This window comes from Gobio gobio (assembly GCF_949357685.1).
Source record: "Gobio gobio genome assembly, chromosome: 11".
NCBI lineage: Eukaryota > Metazoa > Chordata > Actinopteri > Cypriniformes > Gobionidae > Gobio > Gobio gobio.
In genome coordinates this window covers 48,923,131-48,934,450 of record NC_137104.1, presented here as the reverse complement: position 1 = coordinate 48,934,450, position 11,320 = coordinate 48,923,131, and the positions used below count along the sequence as shown (strand labels likewise).

Here is an 11,320-nt window from a genome sequence, read left to right as displayed (position 1 = left end):
AGCACTGCAGCGATTGGCCGGCGTCAAGACAGTAACGTAGTGACATCATATAATTTAAAAAGACACCTGACGAAAAACTTGACAAATTTCTGGACCTTTATAAATAGATAAATTAAATGTGCAAACATTTTTTTTCCCCACATGATTCCCAATAATTTGATTTGGTGGGTTCACCTACATTTATCTGCACAGACGGATGGTGTTCCCGAACATGTTCTATGCGTTTCCTCATTTGCATCAACATTTTTTGCAACTTTGATAGCTTATCCTCCAGGACAACACCACGTTATTTTTCTGTATCCAAAGTATTTCCATACTATCCAGTTTTTCCAAGCCACTCCCATAATTTCTATCACCACTGATCGATATAAATATTATTTTCAAATTAATTGCCCCCGGTTCAGTATGGAACTGTAATAAAGTAGCAGTGGTTGGGACAGATTTTAAGTATCACCTTCGCTTAAAAAGATGCAATCTAATCCTGTTTACATTAAATAAGCCTTCTCCCAACTGGTTTAAGCAACTCCAGGATGAGTGTCGACAAACCAAACAATCCAAGATCATTCCAAATCGTCAACAATCAAATCCAGCTAACTGGTTATCGACGAGTTAACGACGTAGGCTACTAAGAACGAGCTTCAGGATAACCCTGATTTGTTTTGGATTAAAGTTATCCCAATCCTACTGAAGGTTTGATCCAGATCAAAACCAAGATTGGATTACATTGTGATCTAATTTGATTTCAGAATCCTTTTTTTCTTTTGAACAACCCATTCTCATTTGATCTAATCTGATGAGTTTGAACAACTAGGCCCTGGACTGCAGATATATGAAGCACTGTCATGCTACATTTTTCAATAATAAAAAACACTATAAGAAACATCACCTGCGACTCGATCATCCAGGGAATCCTAATAGTAATCTCCTCAGGTGGTCCGGTGAATTTGTAAGCTGAGAAAAGAGGGATCTTCTTTGTTGTATCGTAGAGTGTTGCAAACCTTACACTTCCCTTATATTTTTGACAGATTATTTTGTAACAGTTATCCTGTGCAGCCGAATCCTTCAGAATGCCAGGGATAACTGGAGGCTTTCCTTTAAAAAAAAAGTCACTGCATTTACTGAATTTGTCTACAAGTTTAGACGTGGTGCATGAAAAACCCAGCACCAGCAGCACAGAGACGTTCACGATAAACAGACGCATCTTCACTTCAAATCTTCACTGCCTCAATGCAGTAGAAACTATGTTTTTTCTTTAAGTGATACACACACATTCACACATACACACAAGTCGCACACACTTTCTGAGAAAAGAAATGATGTCATGGTATCACACATAATTTGAGCATTAAGTTCTTTCACACCCTCTGACCTGTGAAACGACAAAAATATCCACACACATTTTTGTGTCTTGCACTATGGGAGAGCGGGGCACAACCTAACACTGGGTTAGTTGTAACACGCATGGTTTAACACTTTCCACACATGCCAGGATGACGAAACTTAGTGCATTTACTAGTTGCCATATCAACATTATTTAGAGAAAAAAATTGTGCCAAAATTAAGAAATCTTTGGAAGATATTACTGAACATTTATTTAACCATAGCAAAAGTACATTTCTTACTTAAGTTTATTTTTCATCTCTGTTTTTTTTTGTTTATTTAAAATAAGACAAATCTGATATTATTGTAATCTTATATATGTTATTTAACAGTTGATATAAAAGTACACAATACAATACATACATAATAATATTTATAGAGATATAGTTATTTAATGCTGATCTAACCATCAGAAGACACGAGCCGCGGTTTAAATCCTAGTTGCGCTGCTGGGGTGTTACAATGCCTCATTTACAATGAGCCCCTATTAGAACTACACTATTATATTCTATACTTTTATGAATTCTTTTGAGAAACCATGAGAAAAAGGTGAATAAAGACTGAGAGTTAATGTTCAGAAATGCTTAATTATTATTATTTTTTTAACTATGCTGTATAGCTGTATTTTGAGGTGTGTTTGTTGTCAAACTCAAAAATTAGTTTATTTTTAATTATTAAAAAATACCATTATTTTATTTGAAAAAGTTAATAATTGTATTTTATTGACAAAATATTTTAGTTTGTCTTGGATTTTTGTTATTTTTTATTATACGTATCAGATAACATTTTAAGCTGTCATCTGGTCATGTTACAATGTGCCTCTCACATGTTATAATGTACCACACCATATGGGGCATTTTGTCACATTTCACTTCCATTCTTTCAGGGTAAATCAAGAAAAAAGTATACACAATGAAACAAAACCACATAATTGTACTAGACTTGTGTGCATTTAATGAGGGAAAATAATAAATACTCTAAACCACAAGTGTATTTTTTTTGTGCCCCGCTCTCCCCTATAGTGCAATTCTCAGCACTTGAAGACAACAGCACACTTGACTTTTTTGCCATTCAGATAATAATTGCCTATCACATTACGCAGCATGATAATCTCTTGTAAGTTGCTTTACCAAGCGTCTGCCGTTTTTCTTTAAAAGTGATACATACACACTCACAAAGAATTCTGTGAACTCAACTCTCACACACTTTCTGAGAAACCGAGTCATGGTATCACACATAATTTGAGCATTAAGTTTCTTTCACACCCTCCGACCTGTGAAACGACAAACAATATCCACACATTGCTAGTGTTTTTGTATCTTGCACTAGGGGAGAGCAGGGCACAACCTGGTATTTGTGCCCCGCTCGAAAACAACCAGATTCTGGAAAAAAAGCTAAATTAGAATTAGTCCTCAGATGCCATGTTCATAATATATAGCAAAAAATCTAGCATTAATTCAACCTTAAACGGATTCATTAAAAGCAGTTATAACTCCACCAGCTGCGTGACATTATTAACCAACGTGGTTGAATGGCAAATTTGCAACATTATGGTTTCGGGAAACAGTCGTGACTAGCTAGTTGATTTCTTCAATGATGCATCGTACTATGGTAGTTAAGCTGGTTAGCTGTCAATTCCTACTGGTATGTCGTAACTATACACCATTTAAGGGACTAAATGCCTGTTTTTCAGTGACAGGCTTTCAAAAGTAGACATGTATTGTGACTGAAAACGTTACTAAAATTTGCAAATGTAGTAGATCATATATAGATGTTTAAATCTGACAGATTTTTTTGATTCTCTTAAAAGCATGAAATGGATATTTAATCATAGGCTTTTGTCCACTGTAATGGACATTATATTTTAGTGAATTTCTCTGACATCATACATGTCACATGTCACAGTCTGGATGTCCTGTAAAGAGCACATTCGGGGCTTTGCAGAGATACCAAATGTTTGGAGGTTTCACCAGGACAACTTCTTCTTCTTGGCCTTTCAAAATGGCTGACATTAATGTTTAGCAATCTTATGGAAATATAATAATATTTTGTAATTATAATTTAAATCAGATTCATTTTCAGATTGTTTGTTATAAATCAACATCTCAGGAAAATGTAACGGGTTTCTAATCAAAATATTACTTTCTGTTACAAAACACCAGGACTTAGATCATGTGTTTCAGGCATTTTGGAGACATAAGTGAATTGGGAAATACATTACATATCAATATTCCTATTAAATATAAGATATTATTATGAAAATGTTGCCAATTATTCCTCCCATTATTACACTTCTATTTTCATTACATGTTGCACCAAGAACACATTAATATGCAAATTAGATGCAGTGTATAGATACATTGTTTCAATGGGAAAATCCAAGTATGGACATTTTACCCACATATTTAATAAAGTAAAATGGTATATTAGTGCATTTTGTTATATCTTTCATACCACAGTTCAGAATCATCTTTAAACAAAGTTTGTTTAAAAAAATTCCTGAAACTAAAAAATTATTGGTGAATTAAAAATAAATCCCATTGTTTTTGCCTATACATGCAATTTCATCTCATTCTATTTCTTAAACAACTGAGTCTGTTTAAAACTACAGAGGACATATCATAACATGAATAAAATATAATTTTTCAAAAAAAAAAATTCTCTAAACAATGTAATGACATGAAAAAATACTAAATTCAAAACACTTTTTTTTCTGGGTCCCAGGAGGATACGGTATCATTTATGGTTCATCTGTTCCTTGGTGATAGGCAACAAATCATAATCTTTGAACTGTTCCAGACTACCGTGAAATGGATTGTGTGTGTCTGAACTCATGAGATTATGATGAGAGATTTTACTGGACCTGTACGCTTTCCACTCTACGCCCCACCAATAGATACTACACCAGTCCTCATTTCCCTTTAGACAGTAAAATAACTCTGAGATGCCAACATTTGCACAAGCTTTATTAGAGAAAAGATAGTTTACACACAGTCCCATTTATAACAGGCTCTGAATTTCAGACATATATCAAAAATGTAAATGCTAAAAATGGCTTATAAGAATTTTTATGTACTTTTTTGACAATTGACAGGCTTCTAATCCTATAAACATAATTCAGTGATTTTGAATCTTTATGCTGCTTATAGAGGGTTGAATTTTAATTAAATTTTTTTGCACAGTTGCCCTCAAACAGCTGTACATTTTTCACCAAATTTTGACTCTTTTTTTTTGTATTTGTCTGCAGGAATTTTTGTAATTCCTGCAGACTCTTTTTAGTCATCGTTTTCTCTTCATCTTCTTTTTCTTCTTTGTTCAGGGCCCAATAAGCTTGAGAGATCCATGATTTTCCTGTACTGTTGTAACAGCAGAATGCCATCCACATGTAAGAGGGAATGTTCACTTTCTTATTGAGGTGATAGTTTCCAGGTATAGCTCCGGTCAGCACATGGGCTAAAACTTTATTATTATTGTCATAGCAATATTTATTCATGATGTCACTAGTCTCCCTTTCCATGCGATTCCAACTGCCTTTATTAAAGCTGATATTCTGTGGCACAATGTTTGTACTTGTGAACGTAGATTCAGCAGTGACTTCATCAGGTGCATGACTACTGGGAAACAAGTGGCCGCGATTCACTTTATAGCTGTTATTAAAGTAGTCTTCATCGATGGCCTGGTTTGCATATGGAACAGTCATCTCATCAACAGCAGGATCGAGCTACAGAAGTTTAAAAGAAAGGGAAACAGCCATTAAACTCTAAGAGATGAACCTTACTAATTAATGGAATAGAAAAAAATGGTCATTTATGCCCCATAATGTCGTTACAAACCTGTGTTTTCATGTAAAACAAAAGTTAGAATCCCAATTGAGTTATTTCCACGGAACAACCATGGAATATGTCAAGCTCGTAAAGGATTAGTTCACTTCAAAATGAAAATTTCCTGATATTTTACTCACCCCATATCATTTAAGATGTTCATGCCTTTCTTTCTTCAGTCGAAAAGAAATTACGTTTTAAAGGAAAACATTCCAGAATTTTTCTCCATATAATGGATTTAAATTGCAACCAACGGTTGAAGGTCCAAATCAACGCAGTTTCAAAGGAAGGGCTTCAGAGGCTTATCTAGCCAAACCATCAGCCATTTTCAAGACAAAAATAAAAATGTATATACTTTTTAAACACAAATGCTCGGCTTCGGTGTTCTGCTTCTTCACAGCATATGACGTCATCACGTAGGAAAGGTCATGTGTGATGTAGGTACCAGTGCCAAAAAACTCCCAACTTCAAAATCATCTGACCAAAATCATTGTTTTATCTTTTTTTTTTAAAGGGCGTTTAATTTAATCTTTGCACGTTTGTTTTAACACTGGGTCGTATACGTCACGGCCGTGATCTTTCCGACATACGTCATGCAAATGCAGAACACCAAAGTTAAGCATTTATGGTTACAAAGTATATTCATTTAAATTTTTCTTGAAAATGACAGATCATTTCACTAGATAAGACCCTATTGAAGCCCTTTGAAGCCTTTGAAACTGCATTGATTTGGACCTTCAACCCGTTGGTTGCCATTAAAGTCTATTATGTGGAAAAAAATCCTGGAATGTTTTCCTCAAAAAAACGTAATTTCTTTTTGATTGAAGAAAGAAAGACATGAATATCTTGGATGTGTTGGGGGTGAGTAACATATCAGGACATTTTCATTTTGAAGTGAACTAATCCTTTAATACGATAAAAAAAAAATAATAATAATAATAACCCTCATGTTGTTCAGGTCATTTTGACCCAGAGAGGATTTTATTTTCCCCGAAAATGCTAGTTAACGTTATCTCATTGGACTAAAACTTGCTGACTTTACTAACCCAGGGTATAAATACTTCCCCAAATTTTTTTTGAGACCCCCCAGTTTTTTTGACTGCAAAAAGAAATGCAAAACCTGTGCTAATTGAAAGGAAAAAAAATTGACAAAATTATTGAGTCCAATATTTGGTGATAATATAGAGTAAAGACAATTTTTGTAGGTGTAACAATAACACTTGTATTGTTTCCAGTCAAAAATGACTGGCCTACAAAAATTGTCTTTACTCTACATCCTTTATCTGAGCTTATGTACAGCAATTACCAAAAAAACATTATTTTGGCAATATTAAATCAAATTTGAAAATATTATGTACAATTACTGTACTGTGCTCTAATGTTTACCTAGGTAGTTTGTTTTGAAATGCTTTTATTTTGTACAAAATGACACAAAGTCACACTTGTGGTGTTACCAGTCAAAAATGACCGGCCTACAAAAAATATATTATAAATCTCTCATTATCACCACATTTTGGATTCAATCTTTTTGTCCACTTTTTTCCTTTCAATTAGGACAGTTTTTGTATTTATTTTTTTTAAACTGGCTGATTGTAGGCTGCAAAATGACCATCCTTTGAAAATGAAAATAAGAGAAACATTTGGTGTTCAGAAGCATGTTCAACATGCATATGCACATATACTGTACAAAGTTAAAGGCCTTTGACCTGTGCATGGGCACGTTCATGTATACAAACAAACTTTTTGAGTATTGCAGGCTTTCTTTTTCAAAGAGATTTACTTTATCCTCAGATCAATGAGGCCTACGATCAATCAGTTACAAAAAATAAATTAAAAACCTGCCCTAACTGAAAGAAAACAAGTTGACAAAGAGATTAAAAGAAATATTTGGAGATAATATAACATAACGAGAGATTTATAAGTTCTTTTTGATCGGGAACAACACAAGTGTGAGTGTTCCATTTTTGTAGAAAATAAAAGCATTTCAAAACAAACTTCCTGGTTAATTATGATAACAAATAAACAGTGCAATTTTTACACATATTTTGTTGAATATTAATAAATTTATCCACAAATATTATCGACAAATACCCACAATATATAATGTTTTTTTCACTCTGATGTGCATAAGCTGAGCTCAATGAGGCATACGATCAATCAGTCAGAATAACAAGTTATTTACAAGCAGTTTATAAAAGGCTGATCATTTCTGACTGGGAACACAAAATGGTTTTCAACACATAGTCTGACTCGACTTGTTATATTCACTACAATTCGACAGATCAGCCTTTTCACCTGTTGCATAAAAAAAACTGCATAATTCTAATTTCCACAGAAAAATAACTGAATATGGGTTTGGAACAAAATGAAGTTAAATTAAATAATGACATTTTTTATGTTGTGTGAACCATCCCTTTAAGACACCAAATTGGTAGACTAGATGTCAAATCAGTACTGAATGGCATATGTATAAACTGACATAAAACTAAAACTACAGAAAGTTTAAAGGAAAGGAGGTAAAGCACTTTTTTCTGCAAGTGTCTGTAAAACACTTACAGAAAAAAAGTAAATGATAGATTACTGTACAGTGTGTATAAATGTATCACATGATAGCAGACATACGGTACAGTAACACTCTGGCACAACATGACATTCTCTAAATCATAGAAAACAAGTTATGAAAATCCTCACCTGAGGCTCAACCATCCATGAAATATTTGGTCTTTTGAAATTTCCTCTCCCCGTATATTTGTAAGCTGAGAAAACAGGGATCCTATTTGTTGTGTCATAGAGAGTTGCATACATATATCCTGAACCTACATTTTTGGAGTTTTTTTCTTTGGAACTATATTTTTGACAGATTTTTTTGTAACGATTATCCTCCAAGCGTGGATTCAGGATGCCAGGAATCACCGGAGGCTGTCCTCTAAAGAAAAACTCCCTACAATTATCAAAAGTTTTTAGAACTTCAGACATGACGAATGGACAGCTCAACGCCAGCATCACAGCGAGGACGCTTATGATAAACAGACGCATATTCCCGTTTACACAGAAATATAACTGACAAAAATAAAGCCGAAGTGGTTGTAGAAACGTAAATGCTTTTGGAAAGCAAACTTTAGTTCCACAAAAAGTCTCACGGTTCAAACAGCCTCTGTTCTTGCACACTTAAATAGTTTAGCAGCAAAGATTATGATCTTTAACACTGATGTTCACACATCAAAACCCACAGACCTTAAAAATAGAGCTGGAGTGTGAGTTCTTTCACACATGATACTCCACTACAAGCCCTGCGACATAGTCATATTTATACCACATTTATACTTAGAATTGACCTAAGCGCTGGTGTTTCCATTTGATATGTCTTTTGTGAGCTATTTCTATTGTATTCTAGTGTCTTTATACCAAAAGCAACACAAATAAAGCTTTAGAGACAAGTTTCATTTTGCATGATTTGAAAGCATTTATTTGTATGGCTTTGTAGTTGTCAAAGAAATAACAGGGTCAAAGTTAATGAAAGAAATCTGTTATACACTTTTATTCCATGTCAACACTTCAGTAGCCACAGTACCAGGCCCGAATTGCTGCTAGTATATTTTTTATTTTGGACCACCATGATTGTTCCTCGTCATCTGGCTTATCACAAGCATCAGCATCTGCTACTTGAGGCTGACTTACATCTGCTTCTAAAAAATCCAAACAGCCATCATTAAACAGTGTGTAATCTTTATTATATTTGCTCTTCAGAAAGTTCTGTAATTCCTCCAGGGTCTGTGCACTGTTAGCTCTCATCTTTGTTTTCAACCTGGTGAGCTTGAGACATCCATTTTTTGCTGTCACTGTTATAGCAGCAGAACGCTGTCCACACGTGTGAGGGGATGTTTACTCTGTTCTTCAATGTGTGTGGTGGTTTTTCTGTGTTTGGCACAGCTCCAGTCAACACATAGGCCAAGATCTCCTTAGGGTTATTTTCATCACGGCATTGAGAATCCTTGATACCTCTAACTGTTTGCTCCATGTCTTTCCAGCTGCCACCGTTAAAGTTAATGTACTGCGGCACAGCATTGGTCAGTGTGAATGTAGATTTGAAAGTGTCTTCATCAGCTGCATGACTGCATTGAAATAAGTGTCAACAATCCAGATTTTGGTCATTCACATAGTCTCCGTTGTAAGCCTGATTGGCAAATGCTTCACTCATTCCAGCTTTTGAATTGGGAAAAAAAAATTGCAACATCACCTGTGGCTCTGTCTTAAATGGAGGTTGTTTTGGCCCTGTCTGATGCCCAGTATATTTGTAAGCTGAGAATAAAGGGATCTTATTTTTTATGTCATAGAGAGTTGCAAATCTGTAATCGTCACGGCCTCCCCTCTTGAGTCCCGTAGAGGAGTACTTACCCAGTGACCTACCTGGACGGCGCGGGGATTCCCCCCTGATTCCCCTCCGACGAGCCTCCGGTCCGTCACGATCGTCCCTCCCCTCCCGTCCCGGGAGGTCTAGAGACTCTTGAACTGTCCTGGCGGCAAGAAGAAGATTTTAATTAGGACCTATCCAATTCATTGATCTTTTAATATAATAAATAAACTGTATTTTATTCCCTTGTCTGTCTGGTCCTTGACACGTTCCTCGAGGTGGTTCCCGGGTTTTTCAGGGGTGGGTGCAGTCTGGGTTGGCCCGCCCCGACCTGTGACACTCAAGATCAAGTTTTAGTGTTTTAATTGACCTTACAAAGTGGTACATTCACATTATCATTCATTTATTTGAATTCAGTCACTGATATCAATGGCCAGGCCAGTCCAATTAAAATCCACTCACTCATTTGCTTATGGAATTTTATCATTCTACATATTATCTTACCGTAAAGTGCAAGGCAAGCAAATCAAGTTAAATAAAATACCTTGTTCTGGAAGAATATATAATTTCAGCATTGAAGTTACCATAAATATAGCCTACATTTCTATGTTTTTATTCACACTGATTTGCTTTTGACTAGTGTGCACTTTGTATTCTGTGCAGCTAAATTAACAGTATGGGTTTTTTTATGCTATGAAAGTTTTATTTAACTTAAATTAAATTTAATAATAATGTGATCCAAGATGTTCAGGGAACAGAATGTATCCACAAAGAGTGAAGCATTTATTGTTCCCTTTCAAGGGAACTCGCGCTGCGTAAAAGCGTTGTGGGATCACCTCTGCGTGATTGCGTCATGAAGCATTCGTAAAATCAGTCCAATGGCGTGACGGGACGTCATAGGTGGGTGGCGTCATTGACCAGGAAACTATAAAGCACCCCTGAACCAAACAGTGTCAGCTTCTGTGTCTTCACAAGCGCTCTATGTAAAATCGTTTGTTCAATTTATTGTGTGTCTCTCAAAAAAAAAAAAAGGCGAGTCAACAGTTCAGACAGTGTGTTAGTCCCTGCCCTCGTTACATCACGGGTGGGGATACACATCTGCTCTGTGTTATGTGTTTGGGGCCGGAGCATGCACAGGCAGCTCTTCAGACCTCCGTTTGTCTTCGGAACACAAATGAAGATATTTTAGTTGAAATCTGATGGCTCTGAAAGGCCTCCATTGGCACAATGCACGGTACACTCTCAAGACCCTTAAAAGGTACTAAAGACGTCGTTACAAAGTCCATCTCACTACAGTGGTTCTAAAATAACTTTATGAATCGGGCGAGAATAGTTTTTGTGCGCAAAAAAACCCTAAATAACGACCTATATAGTGATGACGATTTCAAAACACGGCCTCATGAAGCTTCAAAGCGTTATGAATCAGTGAGCCAAATCATGATTCGGATCGCGTGTCAAACCGCCAAACTGCTGAAATTTGGCGATCCAAACTGCTCATTCGACTGGCTGACAACAATAAATATTCTTATTAGGAATAAACTGCCTTGTTTTTGAGCTGTGAAGAGCTGTAGCTGAATAGTTAGGCCTACTGCGCTGCTGTATTTTAATGTTGGTCATTATGGTGGTACTTGGAGAGCAAAATATTTTCTGAGGTGGTACTTGGTATAAAAAGTTTGAGAACCACTGATTTAGACCATTCAACCCCACTACTACTGCATATTCAAACATTATGGGGTTGAAGCAGCATGGTTATGCGGCGATGCCTCGG

The 11,320-nt window shown here is 35.8% G+C and overlaps 1 long non-coding RNA gene across 1 annotated transcript; it reads right to left on the bottom strand.

Annotated features, from left to right (window-relative positions):
* Window positions 1–4,330: 4,330 nt before the first annotated feature.
* Window positions 4,331–8,386, bottom strand: LOC307133938. Its single transcript, XR_013817502.1, has 2 exons — window positions 7,893–8,386; window positions 4,331–5,101 (listed from the first exon to the last, which is right to left on the bottom strand). It is a non-coding gene; the product is annotated as an uncharacterized lncRNA (long non-coding RNA).
* Between the last annotated feature and the right edge of the window lie 2,934 nt (window positions 8,387–11,320).